The sequence below is a fragment of the Gorilla gorilla genome, chromosome 8 (genome assembly GCF_029281585.2).
Source record: "Gorilla gorilla gorilla isolate KB3781 chromosome 8, NHGRI_mGorGor1-v2.1_pri, whole genome shotgun sequence".
Classification (NCBI taxonomy): Eukaryota; Metazoa; Chordata; class Mammalia; order Primates; family Hominidae; genus Gorilla; species Gorilla gorilla.
The window spans coordinates 93,195,452-93,218,818 of NC_073232.2; positions in this window are offsets into that span (position 1 = coordinate 93,195,452).

A 23,367-nucleotide genomic window follows, 5' to 3' on the forward strand; every position below is an offset into this window, starting at 1 on the left:
AGGTTTGAACTGCTGCCAGTCACTTTGTATGTGTGTGGTGCAGACGATATATCCCAGGTGTCCCATATGCACTCCTCCATTTATCTTGATCACCAATTGGAGACTCGGAGGGGTTGTCAGCAGAATAGAAAAGTACCATTGGCATTCTCTGTGTGATCTGGGCTGCAGCTCTCTGCATTCTGGTTTGTTGTTTGATACACTCTTCTCCCCTTTCTTTCCTACAGAAATTTCATCAAAGTGCCTAAGTCTGTCTACTCATGGTTCTGGTTTTATTATCAGAGCAGTAGCAGGTTTATTCCTTTCTGTGCATCTTTGCTGTCATTTCAGTGGGATTTGGGAGTGAGGGGAGGGAAAGACATGAGTTTCATTGTTCCTCTTACACCCAAACATATATTTCTACATTAAAAAATATATGGACGGAATTCTTTGAATGAAAGGGACTTCAAAGAAGCATGTGTGTCCAGGTGTGGTGGCTCATGCCTGTATTCCCAGCACTTTGGGAGGCCGAGGTGGGTGGATCACCCGAGGTCAGGAGTTCAAGACCAACCTGAACAACATGGCGAAAGCCCATCTCTACTTTAAAAATACAAAAATTAGCTGGGCTTGGTGGCAGGCACCTGTAATTCCAGCTACTCGGGAGGCTGAGGCAGGAGAATCACTTGAACCCAGGAGGTGGAGGTTGCAGTGAGCTGAGGTCTCGCCATTGCACTCCAGCCTGGGCAACAAGAATGAAACTCCATCTCAAAATAAAGAAGCATGTGGGGATCGGGCAGTATGGCCAAACAGGAACAGCTCTGGTCTGCAGCTCCCAGCGAGACCAGCACAGAAGGCAGGTGAGTCCTGCATTTCCAACTGAGGTACACTGTTCATCTCACTGGGACTGGTTAGGCAGTGGGTACAGCCCACAGAGGGCGAGCAGAAGCAGGGTGGGGTGTCACCTTACCTGGGAAGTGCAAGGAGTGGGGGTCTCCCTTTCGCAGCCAAGGGAGGCTATGAGGGACTATCCTACCCAGTCCAGATACTATGCTTTTCCCATGGTTTTTGCAATCCGCAGACCAGGAGGTCCCCTCGTGTGCCTACACCACTAGGGGTGTGGGTTTCAAGCACAAAACTGGGCTGCTGTTTGGGCAGACACCAAGCTAGCTGCAGTAGTTTTTTTTTTTTTTTTCATACCCCAGTGGTGCCTGGAACCCCAGTGAGACAGAACTGTTTACTTCCCTGGAAAGCAGGCTGAAGCCAGGGAGCCAAGTGGTCTCACTCTGAGGGTTCCATTACCATGGAGCCCAGCAAGTTAAGAACCACTGGCTTGAAATTCTTGCTTCCAGCACAACAGTCTGAAGTTGACCTGGGATGACTGAGCTTGGTGGGGAGCGGCACATCAACATTACTGAGGCTTGAGTAGGTAGTTTTCCCCTGACAGTGTTAAGGAGGCTGGGAAGTTCAGACTGGGCAGAACTCAACACAGCATGCCAAAGCGGCTGCAGCCAGACTGCCTCTCTAGATTCCTCTTCACTGGGCAGGGCATCTCTGAAAGAAAGGCAGCAGACCCAGTCAAGGCCTATATATAAAACTCCCATTTCCCTGGGACAGAGCACCTGGGGGAAGGGGCCGTTGTGGGTGCAGCTTCAGCAGACTTAAACATTCCTGCCTGCCAGCTCTGAAGATAACAGAGGATCCTGACAAGGAGAGTTCTCCCAGCACGGCACTTGAGCTCCGCTAAGGGACAGACTTCCTCCTCAAGTGAGTCCCTGACCCCCATGCCTCCTAACAGGGAGAGACCTTCCAAAGGGGGTTGACAGACACCTCATACAGGAGAGCTCCAACTGGCATCAGGCTGGTGCCCCTCTGGGACAAGCTTCCAGAAGAATGAGCAGGCAGCAATCTTTGCTGTTCTGCAGCATCCGCTGGTGATAACAGGCAAACAGGGTCTGGAGTGGACCTCCAGCAAACTGCAGCAGCCATGCAGAAGAGGGGCCTGACTATTAGAAGAAAAACTAACAAACGGAAAGCAATAATACCAACATCGACAAAAAGGACCCCCACACAGAAACCCCATCCAGAGGTCATCAGCCTCAAAGATCAAAGGTAGATAAATCCATGAAGATGAGGAAAAGCCAGTGCAAAAATGCTGAAAAATTCCAAAAACCAGGATGCCTCTTTTCCTCCAAATGATCACAACTCGTCTCCAGCAAGGGTACAAAACTGGACAGAGAATGAGTTTGAGGAATTGACAGAAGTAGGCTTCAGAAGGTGGGTAATAACAAACTCCTCTGAGCTAAAGGAGCATGTTCTAACCCAATGCAAGGAAGTTAGAACTTTGACAAAAGGTTATAGGAACTGCTAACTAGAATAACCAGTTTACAGAAAAACATAAATGACCTGTTGGAGCTGAATAACACAGCACGAGAACTCCATGAAGCATACACGAGTGTCAACAGCCAAATCAACCAAGCAGAAGAAAGCATATCAGATATTGAGGATCAACTTAACTGAAGTAGGCCAAACTTATTTGAAAAGGCCAAAACTATGACTGATTGGCATCCCTGAAAGTGACAGGGAGAATGGAACCAAGTTGGAAAACACACTTGAGGATATTATCCAGGAGAACTGCCACAACCTAGCAAGACAGGCCAACATTAAAATTCAGGATATCCAGAGACTACCACAAAGATACTCCTCGAGAAGAGCAACCCAAAGACACATAACTGTCAGATCTCCAAGTTTGAAACGGAGGAAAAAATGTTAAGGGCAACCAGAGAGAAACGTCAGGATACCTACAAAGGGAAGCCCATCAGACTAACAGCAGATCTCTCTGCAGAAACCCTACAAGCAAGCTGGAAGACAGTGGGGACCGATATTCAACATTCATAAAAAAAGAACTTTCAACCCAGAATTTCATATCCAGCCAAACTAAGCTTCACAAGTGAAGGAGAAATAAAATCCTTTACAGAAAAGCAAATGCTGAGGGATTTTGACACCACCAGGCCTGCGTTACGAGAGCTCCCAAAGGAAGCACTAAATACGGAAAAGAAAAACCAGTACCAGCCACTGCAAAAACACACCAAAATATAAAGACCAAGGATAAAATGAAGAAACTGTATAACTAATGTGCAAAATAACCAGCTAACATCATGATACAGGATCAAATTAACACATAACAATATTAACCTTAAATGTAAATGGTTAGATGCCCCAATTAAAAGATGCAGACTGGCAAATTGCATAAAGGAGTCAAGACACATTGGTGTTCTGTATTCAGGAGACCCATCTCACATGCAAAGACACAAATAGGCTCAAAATAAAGGGATGGAGGAAGATTACCAAGCAAAAAAAAAAAAAAAAAAAAAAAAAAAAAACAGGGGTTGCAATCCTAATCTCTGATAAAACAGACTTTAAACCAACAGAGATCAAAAAAGACAAAGAAAGGCATTACATAATGGTAAAGGGATCAATTCAACAAGAAGAGCTAACTATCCTAAATATATATGCACCCAACACAGGAGCACCCAGATTTATAAAACAAGTTCTTAGAGACCTACAAAGAGACAGACTCCCACACAGTAATAGTGGGAGACTTTAATACCCACTGTCAATATTAGATCAATGAGACAGAAAATTAGCAAGGGTGTTTAGGACTTGAACTCAGCTCTGGACAAGTGGACCTAATAGACATCTACAGAACTCTCCACCCCAAATCAACATATATACATTCTTCTCAGCACCTCAAAGCACTTACTCTAAAATTGACCACATAATTGGAAGTAAAACACTCCTTAGCAAATGAAAAAGAATGGAAATCATAACAGTCTCTCAGACCACAGTGCAATCAAATTAGAACTCAGGATTAAGAAACTCACTCAAAACTGTACAACTACATGGAAACTGAACAACCAGCTCCAGAATGACTACTGGGCAAATAACGAAATTAGGGCAGAAATAACAAAGTTCTTTGAAACCAATGAGAACAAAGATACAATGTACCAGAATCTTGGACACAGCTAAAGCAGTGTTAAGAGGCAAATTAATAGCACTTAAATGCCCATATTAGAAAGCAGGAAAGATCTAAAATCCATACCCTAACATCACAATTAAAAGAACTAGAGAAGCAAGAGCAAACAAATTCAAAAGCTAGCAGAATACAAGAAATAACTAAGATCAGAGAAGAACTGAAGGAGATAGAGACACAAAAAACCCTTAAAGAAATCAATGAATCCAGGAGCTGGTTTTGTGAAAAGATTAACAAAATAGACCACTAGCCAGATTAATAAAGAAGAAAAGAGAGAAGAATCAAATAGAATAAAAAATGATAAAGGGGATATCACCACTGATCCCACAGAAATACAAACTGCCATCAGAGAATACTATAAACACTTCTATGCAAATAAACTAGAAAATCTAGAAGAAATGGATAACTTCCTGGACACATACACCCTCCCAAAAGAGAGCTGGTACCATTCCTTCTGAAACTGTTGCAAACAATAGAAAAAGAGGGACTCCTAACTCTTTTTATGATGTCAGCATCATCCTGATACCAAAACCTGTCAGAGACACGACAACAAAAGAATTTCAGGCCCATCCCTGATGAACATCGATGCAAGAATCCTCAATAAAATACTGGCAAACCGATTCCAGCAGCACATTAACAAGCTTATCCACCATGATAAAGTTGGCTTCATCCCTGGGATGCAAGACTGTTTCAACATACGCAAATCAATAGATGTAATCCATTACATAAACAGAACCAATGACAAAACCAATGACAAAAATCTATTGAGATAAAAAATTATCTCAATAGATGCAGAAAAGGCCTTCAATAAAATTCAACAAGCCTTCATGCTAAAAACTCTCAATAAACTAGGCATGGATGGAACATATCTCAAAATAATAAGAGCTATTTTTGACAAACCCACAGCCAATATCATACTGAATGGGCAAAAGCTGGAAGCATTCTCTTTGAAAACTGGCACAAGACAAGCATGTCCTTTCTCACCACTCCTATTCAACATAGTATTGGAAGTTCTGGCCGGTGCAATCAGGCAAGAGAAAGAAATAAAGTGTATTCAAACAGGAAGAGAGGAAGTCAAATTGTCTCTGTTTGCAGATGACATGATTGTATATTTAGAAAACCCCATCGTCTCAGCCCCAAAACTCCTTAAGCTGATAAACAACTTCAGCAAGGTCTAAGGATACAAAATCAGTGTGCAAAAATCACAAGCATTCCTATACACCAATAATAGACAAACAGAGAGCCAAATCATGAGTGAACTCCCATTCACAATTACTACAAAGAGAATAAAATACCTAGGAATACAACTTACAGGGGACCTGAAGGACTTCTTTAAGGAGAAGTACAAACCATTGCTCAAGGAAATAAGAGATGACACAAACAAATGGAAAAAAAATCCACGCTTATGGATAGGAAGACTCAATGTTGTGAAAATGGCCATACTGTCCAAAGTAATTTATAGATTCAATGCTATTCCCATCAAGCTACCATTGACTTTCTTCACAGAACTGGAAAAAACTACTTTAAATTTCATATGGAACCAAAAAAGAGTCCATATAGCCAAGACAATCCTAAGCAAAAAGAACAAAGCTGGAGGCATCATGCTACCTGACTTAAATCTCTACTACAAGGCTACAGTAAGCAAAACAGCATGGCACTGATACCAAAACAGATATATAGACCAATGGAACAGAGCAGAGGCCTTAGAAATACCACACATCTACAACCATCTTTGACAAACCTGACAAACCTGACAAAAACAAGCAATGGGGAAAGGATTCCCTATTTAATAAATGGTGCTGGTAAAACTGGCTAGCCATATGCAGAAAACTGAAACTGGACCCCTTACTTACACCTTTTACAAAATTAAGATGGATTAAAGACTTAAACATAAAACCTAAAGCCATAAAAACCCTAGAAGAAAACCTAGGCAATACCATTAGGACATAGGCATGTGCAAAGGATTCATGACAAAAACACCAAAAACAATTGCAACAGAAGCCAAAATTGACAAATGGGTTCTAATTAAACTAAAGAGCTTCTGCTCAGCAAAGGAAACTATCATCAGAGTGAACAGGCAGCCTACAGAATGGGAGAACATTTTTGCAATCTATCCATCTGACAAAGGGCTAATATCCAGAATCTATAAGGAACCTAAAGAAATTTACAAGAAAAAAACAACCCCATCAAAAAGTGGGTGAAGGATATGAACAGACACTTTGCAAAAGAAGACATTTATGTGGTCAACAAACACATGAAAAAAAGCTCATCATCACTGGTCATTAGAGAAATGCAAATCAAAACCGCAATGAGATTCCATCTCACGCCAGTTAGAATGGTGATCATTAAAAAGTCAGGAAACAACAGATGCTGGAGAGGATGTGGAGAAATAGGAAGGCTTTTACACTGTTGGTGGGAGTGTGAATTAGTTCAACCATTGTGGAAGACAATGCAGCAATTCCTCAAGGATCTAAAACTAGAAATACCATTTGACCCAGCAATCCCATTATTGGGTATATACCCAAAGGATTATAAATCATTCTAATATAAAAACACATGCACACATATGCTTATTGCAGCACTATTTACAGTACCAGTGACTTGGAACCAACCCAAATGCCCATCAATTAATAGCCTACCAACCAAAAAAAGCCCAGGACTACACAGATTCACAGCCAAATTCTACCAGAGATACAAAGAGAGCTGGTACCATTCCTTCTGAAACTGTTACAAACAATAGAAAAAGAGGGACTCCTAACTCTTTTTATGAGGCCAGCATCATCCTGATACCATATACTGGATAAAGAAAATGTGGCACATATACATCGTGGAATACTATGCAGCCATAAAAAAGAATGAGTTTGTCCCTTTACAGGAACATGGATGAAGCTTGGACCCATCATCCTCAGCAAACTAACACAGGAACAGAAAACCAAACACCGTACATTCTCACTCATAAGTGGGAATTGAACAATGGGAACACATGGACACAGAGAGGGGAACATCACACACTGGTGACTGTCAGGGGCTGGGGGGCAAGCAGAGGGAGAGCATTAGGCCAGATACCTAATGCATGCAGTTCTTAAAACCTATATGATGGGTTGATAGGTGCAGGAAACCACATGGCACATGTCTACTTATGTAACAAACCTGCACTTTCAGCACATGTATCCCAGAACTTAAAGTTTAAAAAAAGTGAAAAAAAAAAAGAAGCATGTGTGAGGAAACATTGAGTTTTGGTCATTCTAGAATCCGCTCCTTTGCCTCCTGTTCAGATGCACCCTTAGAACCAGCTGGATCCAGCTAACCAGGCTTTGACAATGCAACCTCAGTCGAAAGCTGCCTTTTCTGGTTGGGGAAGGGGGAGAGAGAGTGGAGAGGGAGAAGGAGATGGAGAGAAGAAGCTGTCACCAAACCAAGTTCCTTAACAAGGCTTTCAGTCCAGGCAGTGAATCTGCCCCCACAGAGTTGAACTTCATGGAATGGAAAGTCTAGGTGAAGCATATGTATATTTATTCTCAGATCTTATTTATTTTTTTGAGACGGAGTCTCGCTGTCGCCCAGGCTGGAATGCAGTGGCGCAATCTCGGCCCACTGCAGGCTCCGCCCCCCGGGTTTCACGTCATTCTCCTGCCTCAGCCTCTCGAGTAGCTGGGACTACAGGAGCCCGCCACCTTGCCCAGCTAATTTTTTGTATTTTTAGTAGAGACAGGGTTTCACCGTGTTAGCCAGGATGATCTGGATCTCCTGACCTCGTGATCCGCCCGCCTCGGCCTCCCAAAGTGCTGGGATTACAGGCGTGAGCCACCGCGCCCGGCGCTTATTATTTAATTAACTGAACTGCACACATTATTACTGTGTAATTTAGAGGAGCATATATATTTTTATTGCACAGCTAACTAAAATGTTCATTAAGCATTTTTAATGATGTGAGAAAACGCTTATGTTAAAACATTGAGAATGAAAGCAACAAAGCAAGCATCATTCAAAATCTTAGCTAGCTTATGACTTCAAGAACGTGAAAAAGCATAGAACAGGATGGTGTGTGAAAACACTAATTTTATTTGCTTAGTAGGATTGAGGATTTTTTAATTTTAAAAATTCTTCTGTGTGATTTAAATAAACCTATTTTTTTAAGGCGAGAATATGTGTGACAGGATATATAGGGCTTCTCTAAATCTGGTATGAAATGGATAAGGGTATATGCCTAGGGCTATGGCTGGCTAATAATTCAGACTGACCATGCCACTGAAAATAACTAGAAATACTGGATAAAAAAGTTAAAAACATCTTAAAAGCATGTAAAGTTGCCAAGATAGTAAGGAACTGACAGGTCAAATTTCAGTGAAGGTGGCACTTTGGGAGGTCAGTGAACACCAAAGCCTCTGGCTCTTGCCCTGACAGCTTTGCTGAACTTGCCAAACTGACTGGCAGTTTTTGAGACTTGCTAGGTAAGGGAGAGAGAAGCCCAATATCCATCCAGGTTGGAGAGGCTAAGAGGAGAACATTTCGTAGAAAACCAGGACCCTAGAATCCCATACTCTCTAGGGGACTGCAAAGACTTATCTTTGTTTTCAGCTGGGAAGGGATTAAAAATATCCCTAAAAAATTATAACCACAGGGCTGGGCTCGGTGGCTCATGCCTGTATCCCAGCACTTTGGGAGGCCGAGGCGGGCGGATCACCTGAGGTCAGGAGTTCGAGACCAGCCTGGCCAATATGGCAAAACCTCATCTCTATTAAAAATACAAAAATTGGCCAGGAGCGGTGGCTCACGCCTGTAATCCCAGCACTTTGGGAGGCCGAGGCGGGCGGATCACGAGGTCAGAAGATCGAGACCATCTCGACTAACACGGTGAAACCCTGTCTCTACTAAAAATACAAAAAACAATTAGCTGGGCGTGGTGGTGGGCGCCTCTAGTCCCAGCTACGTGGGAGGCTGAAGCAGGAGAATGGCGTGAACCCGGGAGGCAGAGCCTGCAGTAAGCCGAGATTATGCCACTGCACTCCAACCTGGGTGACAGAGCCAGACTCTGTTTCAAAAAAAAAAAAAAAAAAGAAAGAAAAATATTAGCTGGGTATGGTGGTGTGTGCCTGTAGTCCCAGCTACTCAGGAGGCTGAGGTGGGAGAATCGCTTGAACCCAGGAGGCAGAAGTTGCAGTGAGCCATGATCATGCCCCTGCACCCTAGTCTAGTGCCTAGGGCACCAGAGTGAGACTCTGTCTCAAGAAAAAAAAAAAAAAAAAAAGAAAACAAAAAAGGAAAACAAGAAATTGTAATCATATGTCTACCTTTACTGGGATTCCAGTTACAACTTTCACCTAACCTGGGTGCCAGATGGATCTAGATTTTGTAGGAATTGATGCTTATATGATTTGGGGGTGGGGACCTCATTAAAGGAAAAATATACAATTAAAATACAATAATTAAGTTCAAATATGAACATTCATTTGGAAGAGAAGCCACAACACATTCCAAATTTTAAAAGCTCAAAAATATCACAAACATCACAAACTCCAGAAAAGTAACATATTTTATTAGTGGCTTGACAGCAATAGAACCCCTTTTTCTTCCTTTTTTGGCTACTTTGATAGCCGCTTTATACGACAATGATTTTGTAATATAGCTTTCTATACAGAGAACATAAAGATGATTTAGTGTCTACTCTAGCATGGGTGATAGAAATTTATTTTGTTACTGATGGCTTAGAAAAATTTCTTTAAGATTCATAACTCATTACTGGTAATGTCACACATTTTTAGGATTATTATCAAATTTGGGAAGTTCTCTTCTAAGTTTCTTTCATATATGAGCTATAAAATTTCAGGTTACCTCAAGTTTTTGAGGATAGTGACTCATCTTAAATACTCTTAATGACCCCTCCCCCATTAACCAGTTTGTTGATGACATCTGGTTTGTAGTGACGTATGATCAGTTTTATGTTATTTTAGTTGGTGCCAGTATTTTGCTTCAAATTGGCAAGAAATTTAAGTCTTTTTAAATGTGTTTAGATATTTCACTCTTTCATTAATTGTATTTCAAGCTGCCCAAGAATTCATTTCTTAATTTTATCTGAAATTTATGTCTTTCTCTCTATTATTAACTGCTCTTGGTATAGTCTAAACATTTCTTTGGCTACAGTTTTTGCTGAAATTTTTTGCTATTTTTCTTGATGTCAGAATAATTTTTATTGATTTCATCACTCATCTTTATTGCCTTTGTTGTATATTTCATTAATGTTTTATCAAAATTCCCTTCCAGTTCTTTTGAAATAAATTTAAAGATGACGAGAGCTACCCATTACATGGATCTAATTCAGGACTGTAATTTATCATTTGTTTTACTGAAACATTCCAAAATATTTTTCCAAATTGCAGTTAAAATGGCACATTTAAACTTTTTAAATAAACTTTTTTGTACCTCATTTGTGTTTTATCTTCTGAATCTTTGAAAATGTGTTTGAATCCTTAAAATGTTGCTCTATTTGTGATCGAAGATTGAACAGTTTTATATGGGCAAGGGGTCTCATTTTTTAGATTATTTAAAGAAAACTATATTGGAGTGACATCACCAAGATGGTAAAATAGAAGGTAACCCATTGATATCCCCCAACAGCAAGAATTCTGCACCTATCCACAGTTAGTCATCCTGCAGAAGCCCCAAGACTCAGGTGGGAGCTTGTGAAACCCCAGTGGAACCCAAGACTTAGGAGGGTCATTTTGAGAGTGTAGACTGACACCCATGTGGCTGATGTACCCTGCTGAGGTTGCTTCTGGGTTCAAGCCTGAAAACAGCCTAGTCCCTCAAGGGTTTGGGCTACAGCCCTGTCTGGTCTTGAGTCTGCAACCAAAACCATCTGTTAAGGGATTCAGAAGGAATCACACACAGTGGGGCCTTGATGGAAAGGCTATTCTGCCTGCTGACATCAATCTTAGGAAGTGAACCTGCAAGTTGTCCTGAGGTGCTGCTCTAGCTTTTCCAAGCTGGAGTCCCACCTCAGAGCTGCTTGCACAAGAACCCAGAGGAACACTTGCCAATATTTCACCACTGGGACCCTGGACCTCCCTGATGGTCTTGCCAACCTCTGTCCCACAGCAGATCCTGAAGGGGCCTGAGAGAATCTCAGCTGCAGCCCTTTTCGTTACAGTTATGTAACTATCCCATCTGTGCTGACACCTGCTGGAATATGCGTATCTGTCTGTGCCAAGGAGGTGGGCTCTCCAGCCTTCATCGCACAGCAGATTTTAAGGGGACCTAGTCTCAGCTCTGGCTCCCCACTACTGCAATCAGGGCAGTATCCCATCATCTGTATGGGGACTTGATAGGAGACAGGTGCCCCTCTAAACCAATGAGACTGGGCTTTCTAGTCTCAGTTTGGCCCCACAGCAGATCCCTAGGAGGCCCAGTCTCAGCCCCACCCCATCCCAATTCAGTTAGGGAACTATTCTGTCTGTGCTGAGACCTGCTGGGAGATACATGCCCTTCTGGATGAATAAGAAAGGCTTTCCAGCCTCCGTCCCACGGTAGATCATAAGGGAGCTCAGCCTCAGTGCCAGCCCCACTTGCTACAGTCAGGAAACTATCACATCTGTGTAGGAATCTACTGGAAGATAGATGTCCATATGAGGTAATATGATAGGGCAGGCCAGCCTCCATCCCATAGCAGATCCCAAAGGGGCCAAGTCTTAGCTTGAGTCCTTTTTGTTGTAGTTCCTCAACTACACACAAGTACAGGGATCTAATGGGTGACACATACCTGTCTGACCCAGCAAGATGAACCCACCAGCCTCCTCCCCACAGCAGATCCCATAGGGGCCCTGTTGCAATTCTAGCCCCTCTTGCTGCTGTTGGGGACCTATCTTATCTGTGTGGAGATTTGCTGGGAGGCACATACATCTGGGCCACTGGAACAATCTTCTGAACTCAGGTCCCTGACCAGCATTCCCACATAGCCCCAGTACCCTCCTTGCATCTTCCTCAGGTCTATCTGGGCTGGAAAGCTGTATTAACCTTAGAGCCCTTGTGAGTCTTGCAGCAAGTGCAGGTTTAGAGTGTTTTCTAGAGCTGAGATGGCTGCAGGAGTCACAAGCCTAGGGAATACAACAGTCAGTTGGCTTAGAATCCCTGGAAGGCCCTCTGCAGGAGGACAGGCACAAACAATGCCAGAGTGCAAAGACTGAAATAACCACTGAATCCCTCAATGCATAGACATTCTTACACTTCCATAAGCATCAAGATTATTTAGGGAAATATGACCTCACCAAATGGACAAAATAAGGTGCCAGAGACCAGCCCTAAAGTAATGGATGTGTGTGATCCCACAGACAAGGAATTCAAAATAGCTGTTTTAAGGAAGGTCAGTGAACTTCAAGAAAATGCAGAGAATCAATTCAGAAATTTATGGAGAAATTTAGGAGAGGTTGAAATTTAAAAACTCAAAGAGAAATCCTGGAGGTAAAAAATACAATGAATAAAATGAAAAATGTGATAGAGGGCATCAGTAGCAGAATTGATGAGGCAGAAGATAGAATAAGTGAGCTCAAAGATAAACCATTTGAAAATAAAGTCAGAGGAGGAAAAAGAATGAAAAGGAATGAAGAAAGCTTACAAAATGAAACAACATCAAAAGAGTAAATATTTGGGTTATTGGAATTGAAGAAGGAACTGAGAAAGACAAAGGGGTAGAAAGATTACTCAAAAAAATAAGAGAAAACTTTCCAAAGCCAACAATATAAATATCTAGGTATAGGAAAGTCAAAGGTCACTAATCAGATTCAACTCTAATAAGAATACCCCCAAGATACAATCAAACTCTCAAAGGTCAAAGACAAAGAGAAGATCTTGAAAGTGGCAAGAGGAAAAAAAAATTACATGTAATAGAGATCAGATACACCTGGCAGTATACTTCTCAGCAGAAACCCTACAGGCAAGGAGAGGGCATGATATATTCTGAGTGCTGAAGTGGGAAATAAATTAACCAATAGTACTGTACCTAGCAAGGTATTGTTCAGAAATGATGAAGAGATAAAGACTTTCCCAGACAAACAAAAGCTGAGGTAATTTATTGCTACCTGACCTGTTGAACAAGAAATGCTAAAGGGAGCTCTTCAAACTGAAAGGAAAGGACAATAATGTGATCATTATACTAATATTATAAAGATAGTGTTTAAACCACATATCTTAAGTAAGAATACTAAAAGACAAAACTATTTAAAAAATTTAAGAGATAGGCAAGATAAAAAAAATTTAAACTGTGACCTCAAAAATTCATAATGTGTGGGGAGAAGGGAGTTAATATGCACTTGTTTTGGTTTCTTTCTTTTCTTTTTGTGATCAAAGTTAAGTTGGTGTCAGGTTTAAATACGGGGGGGTGGAGCCAAGATTGCCGAATAGGAACAGCTCCAGTCTACAGCTCCCAGCGTGAGCGACGCAGAAGACAGGTGATTTCTGCATTTCCAACTGAGGTACCGGGTTCATCTCACTGGGGAGTGTTGGAAAGTGGGTACAGGACAGTGGGTGCAGTGCACTGAGCATGAGCTGAAGCAGAGTGAGGCATCGCCTCACCTGGAAAGTGCAAGGGGTGAGGGAATTCCCTTTCCTAGTCAAAGAAAGGGAATCTCTGGGACACATTCAAAGCAGTGTGTAGAGGGAAATTTATAGCACTAAATGCCCACAAGAGAAAGCAGGAAAGATCTAAAATTGACACCCTAACATCACAATTAAAAGAACTAGAGAAGCAAGAGCAAACACATTCAAATGCTAGCAGAAGGCAAGAAATAACTAAGATCAGAGCAGAACTGAAGGAAATGGAGACACAAAAACCCTTCAAAAAATCAATGAATCCAGGAGCTGGTTTTTGGAAAAGAATCAACAAAACTGATAGACCACTAGCAAGACTAATAAAGAAGAAAAGAGAGAAGAATCAAATAGATGCAATAAAAAATGATAAAGGGGATATCACCACCGATCCCACAGAAATACAAACAACCATCAGAGAATACTACAAACACCTCTATGCAAATAAACTAGAAAATCTAGAAGAAATGGATAAATTCCTCGACACATACACTCTCCCAAGACTAAACCAGGAAGAAGTTGAATCTCTGAATAGACCAATAACAGGCTCTGAAATTGAGGCAATAATTAATGGCTTACCAACCAAAAAAAGTCCAGGACCAGATGGATTCACAGCCGAATTCTACCAGAGGTACAGTGAGGAGTTGGTACCATTCCTTCTGAAACTATTCCAATCAATAGAAAAAGAGGGAATCCTCCCTAACTCATTTTATGAGGCCAGCATCATCCTGATACCAAAGCCTGGCAGAGACACAACAAAAAGAGAATTTTAAACCAATATCCCTGATGAACATCTATGCAAAAATCCTCAATAAAATACTGGCAAACTAAATCCAGCAGCACATCAAAAAGCTTATCCACCATGATCAAGTGGGCTTCATCCCTGGGATGCAAGGCTGGTCCAACATGCACAAATCAATAAACGTAATCCAGCATATAAACAGAACCAATGACAAAACCCACATGATTAATAGATGCAGAAAAGGCCTTTGACGAAATTCAACAACGCTTCATTCTAAAAACTCTTAATAAATTAGGTATTGATGGGACGTATCTCAAAATAATAAGAGCTATTTATGACAAACCCACAGCCAATATCATACTGAATGAGCAAAAACTGGGAGCATTCCCTTTGAAAATGGGCGCAAGACAGGGATGCCCTCTCTCACCATGCCTATTCAACATAGTGTGGGAAGTTCTGGCAAGAGCAATCAGGCAGGAGAAGGAAATAAAGAGTATTCAATTAGGAAAAGAGGAAGTCAAATTGTCCCTGTTTGCAGATGACATGATTGTATATCTAGAAAACTCCATCATCTCAGCCCAAAATCTCCTTAAGTTGATAAGCAACTTTAGCAAAGTCTCAGGATACAAAATCAATGTGCAAAAATCACAAGCATTCTTATACACCAGTAACAGACAAACAGAGAGCCAAATCTTGAGTGAACTCCCATTCACAATTGCTTCAAAGAGAATAAAATACCTAGGAATCCAACTTATAAGGGATGTGAAGGACCTCTTCAAGGAGAACTACAAACCACTGCTCAATGAAATAAAAGAGGATACAAACAAATGGAAGAACATTCCATGCTCATGGGTAGGAAGAATCAATATCGTGAAAATGGCCATACTGCCCAAGGTAATTTATAGATTCAGTGCCATCCCCATCAAGATACCAATGACTTTCTTCACAGAATTGGAAAAAACTACTTTAAAGTTCATATGGAACCAAAAAAGAGCCCTCATTGCCAAGTCAATCCTAATACAAAAGAACAAAGCTGGAGGCATCACACTACCTGACTTAAAGCTATACTACAAGGCTACAGTAACCAAAACAGCATGGTACTGGTACCAAAACAGAGATATAGATCAATGGAACAGAACAGAGCCCTCAGAAATAATGCTGCATATCTACAACATCTGATCTTTGACAAACCTGACAGAAACAAGCAATGGGGAAAGGATTCCCTATTTAATAAATGGTACTGGGAAAACTGGCTAGCCATATGTAGAAAGCTGAAACTGGATCCCTTCCTTACACCTTATACAAAAATTAGTTCAAGATGGATTAAAGACTTAAATGTTAGACATAAAACCATAAAAACCCTAGAAGAAAACCTAGGCAATACCATTCAGGACATAGGCATAGGCAAGGATTTCATGACTAAAACACCAAAAGCAATGGCAACAAAAGACAAAATTGACAAATGGGATCTAATTAAACTAAAGAGCTTCTGCACAGCAAAAGAAACTACCATCAGAGTGAACAGGCAACCTATAAGATGGGAGAAAATTTTCACAACCTACTCATCTGACAAAGGGCTAATATCCAGAATCTACAATGAACTCAAACAAATTTACAAGAAAAAAACAAACAACCCCATCAACAAGTGGGCGAAGGATATGAACAGACACTTCTCAAAAGAAGACATTTATGCAGCCAAAAAACACATGAAAAAATGCTCATCATCACTGGCCATCAGAGAAATGCAAATCAAAACCACAATGAGATGCCATCTCACACCAGTTAGAATGGTGATCATTAAAAAGTCAGGAAACAACAGGTGCTGGAGAGGATGTGGAGAAATAGGAACACTTTTACACTGTTGGTGGGACTGTAAACTAGTTCAACCATTGTGGAAGTCAGTGTGGTGATTCCTCAGGGATCTAGAACTAGAAATACCATTTGACCCAGCCATCCCATTACTGGGTATATACCCAAAGGATTATAAATCATGCTGCTATAAAGACACATGCACACATATGTTTATTGCTGCACTATTCACAATAGCAAAGACTTGGAACCAACCCAAATGTCCAACAATGATAGACTGGGTTAAGAAAATGTGGCAGGTATACACCATGGAATACTATGCAGCCATAAAAAAATGATGAGTTCATGTCCTTTGTAGGGACATGGATGAAGCTGGAAACCATCATTCTCAGCAAACTATCCCAAGGACAAAAAACCAAACACCGCATGTTCTGACTCATAGGTGGGAATTGAACAATGAGAACACGTGGACACAGGAAGGGGAACATCACACACTGGGGCCTGTTGAGGGGTGGGGGAAGGGGGGAGGGATAGCATTAGGAGATATACCTAATGTAAATGACGAGTTAATGGGTGCAGCACACTGACATGGCACATGTATACATATGTAACTAACCTGCACATTGTGCACATATACCCTAAAACTGAAAGTATACTAAAAAAAAAAAAAAAAAAACAAATACGTGTCACAACTATGGGATGTGTTTTTTGTAAGCCCCATGGTAACTACATAGCAAAAAACTATAATGAATTCACCAAATGAAAAGCAACGAAATAAAACATACTACCAAAGAAAATCATTTAACCACAAAGGAAGATGGAAGAAAGGAAAGAAGGAATTAGACAACTAGAAAAGAAGTAACAAAATGTCAGCAGTAAGTCCTTACCTGTCAATAACACTGAAAGTAAATGGAATAAATTCTTCAATTAAAAGACATAGAGTGGCTGCATGGATTGAAAAAAAAACAAGACCCAATGATACGCTGCCAAGAACAAACTCACTTCTATGAAGACACACAGGAATTGAAAGTGAAGGGATGGATAAGACTATTCCATGTAAGTGGAAACCAAAAAAGAACAGGAGTAGCCATCCTTATGTAAAATAGACTTTAAGTAAAGAACTGTAAGAAGAGAAAAACAAGGTTATTGTAGAATGATAACAAGGTTATTGTAGAATGATAACAAGGTCAATTTAGCAACAGGATATAACAATAATCAATATATATGCACCCAACACTGGAGCACCCAAATATATAAACCAAATATTAATGGGTCTAAATGAAGATATAGACTGCAACACAATAATTGTAGGGAACTTCAATACCTCACTTTTGACAATGAACAGATTATCCAGGCAGAGAACCAACAAAGAAGCATGGGAGTTAAACTACATTCTATTAATAGACCGCATTGATCTAAGAAGACACTTACAGAACATTCATTCAACTGATGCAGAATACACGTTCTTCTTGTCAGCACATGCAACATTTTCCAGGATTAACCATATGCTAGGACACAAATCAAGTCTCAGCAAATTCATGAAAGTAGAAATCATACCAAGTATCTTTTCTTATCACAACAGAATCAACCTAGAAATCAGTAACAAGAAGAATGTTGGAAACTTACAAATACATGGAAATTAAACAACATGCTTCTAAACAACCAATAGGTCAATGAAGAAATTAAGAAGAAAATTTAAAAAATTTATTGAAATAAATGGAAATGGAAGCACAACATACCAGAATCTATGAGATACAGTAAAATTGGTATTAAGATGAAGTGTATAGCAATAAATGCCCACATCAAAAAAATAGGAAGACTCCAAATAAACAACCTAATGATGCACCTCAAGGAACTGGAAAAGAAGAAATGAAATCCCAAATTAGTAGACAAAAAGTAATAATAAATATCAGAACAGAAATAAGTGAATTTGAGACTAAAAAAATACAGAAGATTAACAAAATGTATAGTCGGTTTTTTGAAAATATAAACAACATTGACATACTTTTACCTAGACTGATTAATAAGAAAGAGAGTAGGTGCAAAATAAATAAAATCAGAGACAAATAGAAACATTGTAACTGATGCTACAGAAATACAAAAATCATTAGAGACTACTACGAACAATTACGTGCCAACACATTGGAAAACCTGGAAGAAATGGATAAATTCCTGGATACATACCACCTACCAAAATTGAATCATGAAATAATTAAAAACCTTAACAGATCATTAATGAGTAACAAGATAGAAGTAGTAATAAAAATCTTCCATCGAAGGAAAGCCCAGAACCCTACGGCTTCACTGCTGAATTCTACAAGACATTTAAAGAAGAATGAATATGAATTCTACTGAATTCTTCAGAAAATTGAAGAGGTGAACTACTTCCAAACTTATTACATGATACCAGCATTTCCCTGATGCCAAAGCCAGAAAAGAACACAACAACAATGTTCAGACTAATCTCTCTGATGAACATACATGTTCCTCAAGAAAACACCAGCAAACTGAATTCAACAACACATTAAAAAGATCATTCACCATGATCAAGTGGAAATTATCCCATAGATGCAAAGATGGATCAACATAAGCAAACAAATAAACATGATACATTATCAACATAATCAAAAACAGAAATCATATGGTCATTCAATCATATTGAAAAAGCATTCAATAAAATTCAATTTCCTTTTATAAGAACCCTCAATAAATTGGGTATGGAAGAAGCATACTTCAACAACATGATAAAGGACATATATGATAAGCCCACAGCTAATATCATACTAAACGGGGAAAAATTGAAAGTCTTTTGTAGGAAAACAGCCTGTTATATGGCAAAGAGTGATGCCATCAGGACTGATTTTTCTTTTTAATTATACTTAAGCTCTGGGATATATATGCAGCACGTGCAGGTTTGTTACATAGGTATACATGTGCCATGGTGGTTTGCTGTACCCATCAACCCATCATCTACATTAGGTATTTCTCCTAATGCTATCCCTCTCCTTACCCCCTACCCCCCAACAGGCCCCAGTGTGTGATGTTCCCGTTTCTGTGCCCATATGTTCTCATTGTTCAACTCCCACTTATGAGTGAGAACATGCAGTGTTTGATTTTCTGTTCCTGTGTTAGTTTGCTGAGAATGATGGTTTCCAGCTTTGTCCATGTCCCTGCAAAGGACATTAACTCATTCTTTTTTATGACTGCACAGCATTCCATGCTGTATATATACCACATTTTCTTTATCCAGTCTATCATTAATGGGCATTTGGGTTGGTTCCAAGTCTTTGCTACTGTGAATAGTGCTGCAATAAACATATGTGTGCATGTGTCTTTATAGTAGAATGATTTATAATCCTTTGGGTATATACCCAGTAATGGGATTGCTGGGTCAAATGGTATTTCTAGTTCTAGGTCTTTGAGGAATCACCACACTGTCTTCCACAATGGTTGAACTAATTTACACTCCCACCAACAGTGTAAAAGCCTTCCTATTTCTCCACATCCTCTCCAGCATCTGTTGTTTCCTGACTTTTTAACGACCACCATTCTAACTGGTGTGAGATGGTATCTCATTGCAGTTTTGATTTGTGTTTCTCTAATGACCAGTGACGATGAGCTTTTTTTCATATGTTTCTTGGCTGCATAAATGTCTTCTTTTGAAAAGTGTCTGCTCATATCATTTGCCCACTTTTTGATGGGTTTGTTTTCTTGTAAATTTGTTTAAGTTTCTTGTAGATTCTGGATATTAACCCTTTGTCAGATGGATAGATTGCAAAAATGTTCTCCCATTCTGTAGGCTGCCTATTCACTCTGATAGTTTCCTTTGCTGAGCAGAAGCTCTTTAGTTTAATTAGATCCCATCTGTCAACTTTGGCTTTTGTTGCAGTTGTTTTTGTTTTAGTCATGAAGTCTTTGCCCATGTCTCTGTCTTGAATGGTACTGCCTAGGTTTTCTTCTAGGGTTTTTATGGTTTTAGGTTTTACGTTTAAGTCTTTAATCCATCCTGAGTTAATTTTTGTATAAGGCATAAGGAAGGCGTCTAGATTCAGTTTTCTGCATATGGCTAGCCAGTTTTCCCAACACCATTTATTAAATAGAGAATCCTTTCCCCATTGCTTGTTTTCATCAGGTTTGTCAAAGATCAGATGGTTGTAGATATGCGGCATTAATTCTGAGGCCTCTGCTCTGTTCCATTGGTCTATATATCTAGGTAGCAGTAACAAGCTGTTTTGCTTACTGTAGCTTTGTAGTATAGTTTGAAGTCAGGTAGCACAATGCCTCCAGATTTGTTCTTTTGCTTAGGATTGTCTTGGCTATATGGGCTCTTTTTTGGTTCCATATGAAATTTAAAGTAGTTTTTTCCAGTTCTGTGAAGGAAGTCAATGGTAGCTTGATGGGAATAGCATTGAATCTATAAATTACTTTGGGCAGTATGGCCATTTTCACAATATTGATTCTTCCTATCCATAAACATGGATTTTTTGTTTCCATTTGTTTTGTCCTCTCTTATTTCCTTGAGCAGTGGTTTGTCATTCTCCTTGAAGAGGTCCTTCATATTCCTTGTAAGTTGGATTCCTAGATATTTTATTCTCTTTGTAGCAATTGTGAGTGGGAGTTTACTCATGATTTGGCTCTCTGTTTGTCTGTTATTGGTGTATAGGAATGCTTGTGATTTTTTAACTTTCATTTTGTATCCTGAGACTTTGCTAAAGTTGCTTATCAGCTTAAGGAGTTTTTGGGCTGAGATGGTAGGGTTTTCTAAATACACAATCATGTCATCTGCAGACAGAGATAATTCGACTTCCCCTCTCTTTTTATTTAAATACGCTTTATTTCTTTCTCTTGCCTGATTGCGCCGGCCAGAACTTCCAATACTATGTTGAATAGGAGTGGCAAGAGAGGGCATCCTTGTCTTGTGCTTGTTTTCAAAGGGAAAGTTTTTGCCCATTCAGTGTGATATTGGCTATGGGTTTGTCATGAATAGCTATTATTTTGAAATATGTTCATTAATACCTAGTTTATTGACTGTTTTTAGCATGAAGTGGTGTTGAATTTTATTGATGGCCTTTTCTGCATCTATTGAGATAATCATGTGGTTTTTGTTACTGGTTCTTTGATGGATTGTGTTTATTGATTTGCATATGTTGAACCAGCCTTGCATCCCAGGGATGAAGCCAAACTGATCATGGTGGATAAGTTTTTAATGTGCTGCTGGATTTGGTTTGCCAGTATTGTATTGAGGATTCTTGCAAAGATGTTCATGAGGCGTACTGACCTGAAATTTTTTTTGTTGTATCTCTGCCAGGTTTTGGTATCAGGATGATGCTGGCCTCATAAAAAGAGTTAGGGAGGAGTCCTTCTTTTTCTATTGTTTGGAAAAGTTTTAGAAGGAAGGGTACCAGCTCCTCTTTGTACCTCTGGTAGAATTTGGCTCTGAATCTGTCTGGCCCTGGGCTTTTTTTGGTTGGCAGGCTATTAACTACTGCTTTAATTTCAGAACTTGTTATTGGTCTACTCAGGGATTTGACTTCTTCCTGGTTACTCTTGGGAGGGTGTATATGTCCAGGAATTTATCCATTTCTTCTAGATTTTCTAGTTTATTTGCATAGAGGTGTTTATAGCATTCTCTGATGTTAGTTTTTATTTCTATGGGATCAGTGGTGATATCCCTTTTATCTTTTTTTATTGTGTCTATTTGATTCTTCTCTCTTTTCTTCTTTATTAGTCTGGCTCGTGTTCTATCTATTTTGTTAATCTTTTCAAAAAACCAGCTCCTGGATTGTTTTTTAAAAGGTTTTTTTGTGTCTCTATCTCCTTCAGTTCTTCTCTGATCTTAGTTATTTCTTGTCTTCTGCTAGTTTTTGAATTTGTTTGCGCTTGCTACTCTAGTTGTTTTAATTGTGATGTTAGGGTGTGGATTTTAGATCTTTCCTCCTTTCTTCTGTGGGCATTTAGTGATATAAATTTTCCTTTTAACACTGCTTTAGCTGTGTCCTAGAGATTCTGGTACATTGTGTCTTTGTTCTCCTTGGTTTCCAAGAACTTATTTCTGCCTTAATTTTGTTATTTACCCAGTAGTCATTCTGGAGCTGGTTGTTCAGTTTCCATGTAGTTGTGTGGTTTTGAGTGAGTTTCTTAATCCTGAGTTCTAATTTGATTGCAATGTGGTCTGAGAGACTGTTATGATTTCCATTTTTTTGCATTTGCTGAAGAGTGTTTTACTTCCAATTATGTGGTCAATTTTAGAATAAGTGCTATGCAGTGCTGAGAAGAATGTATATTCTATTTATTTGGGGTGGAGAGTTCTGTAGCTATCTATTAGGTCTGCTTGGTCCTGAGCTAAGTTCAAGTCCTGAATATCCTTGTTAATTTTCTCTCTTCCTGATCTGTCTAATATTGACAGTGGGGTGTTAAAGTCTCTGACTATTATTGTGTGGGAGTCTAAGTCTCTTTGTAGGTCTCTAAGAATTTGTTTTATGAATCTGGGTGCCCCTGTATTGGGTGCATATATATTTAGGATGGTTAGCTCTTCAAGTTGCATTGATCCCTTTACTATTATGTAATGCCCTTCTTTGTCGTTTTTGATCTTTGTTGGTTTAACGTCTGTTTTATCATAGACTAGGATTGCAGCCCCTGCTTCTTTTTGCTTTCCATTTGCTTGGTAAATCTTCCTCCATCCCTTTATTTTGAGACTATATGTGTCTTTGCCCATGAGATGGGTCTTCTGAATATAGCACACTGATGGGTCTTGACTCTTTTTCAATTTGCCAGTCTGTGTCTTTTAATTGGGGCATTCATCCCATTTACATTTAAGGTTAATATTGTTATGTGTGAAGCTGATCCTGTCATTTTGATGCTAGCTGTTTATTTTGCCCATTAGTTGATGCAGTTTCTTGATTGTTTTGCTGGTCTTTACATTTTGGTATGTTTTTGCAGTGGCTGGTACTGATTTTCCACGTTTAGTGCTTCCTTCAGGAGCTCTTGTAAGGCAGGCCTGGTGGTGACCAAATCCCTCAGCATTTGCTTGTTTGTAAAGGATTTTATTTCTCCTTCACTTATGAAGCTGAGTTTTGCTGGATATGAAATTCTGGGTTGAAAATTCTTTTCTTTAAGAATGTTGAATATTGGCTCTCACTCTCCTCTTGTTTTCTAGGGTTTCTGCAGAGAGATCTGCTGTTAGTCTGATGGGCTTCTCTTTGTGGGTAACCCAACCTTACTCTCTCTCTGGTTA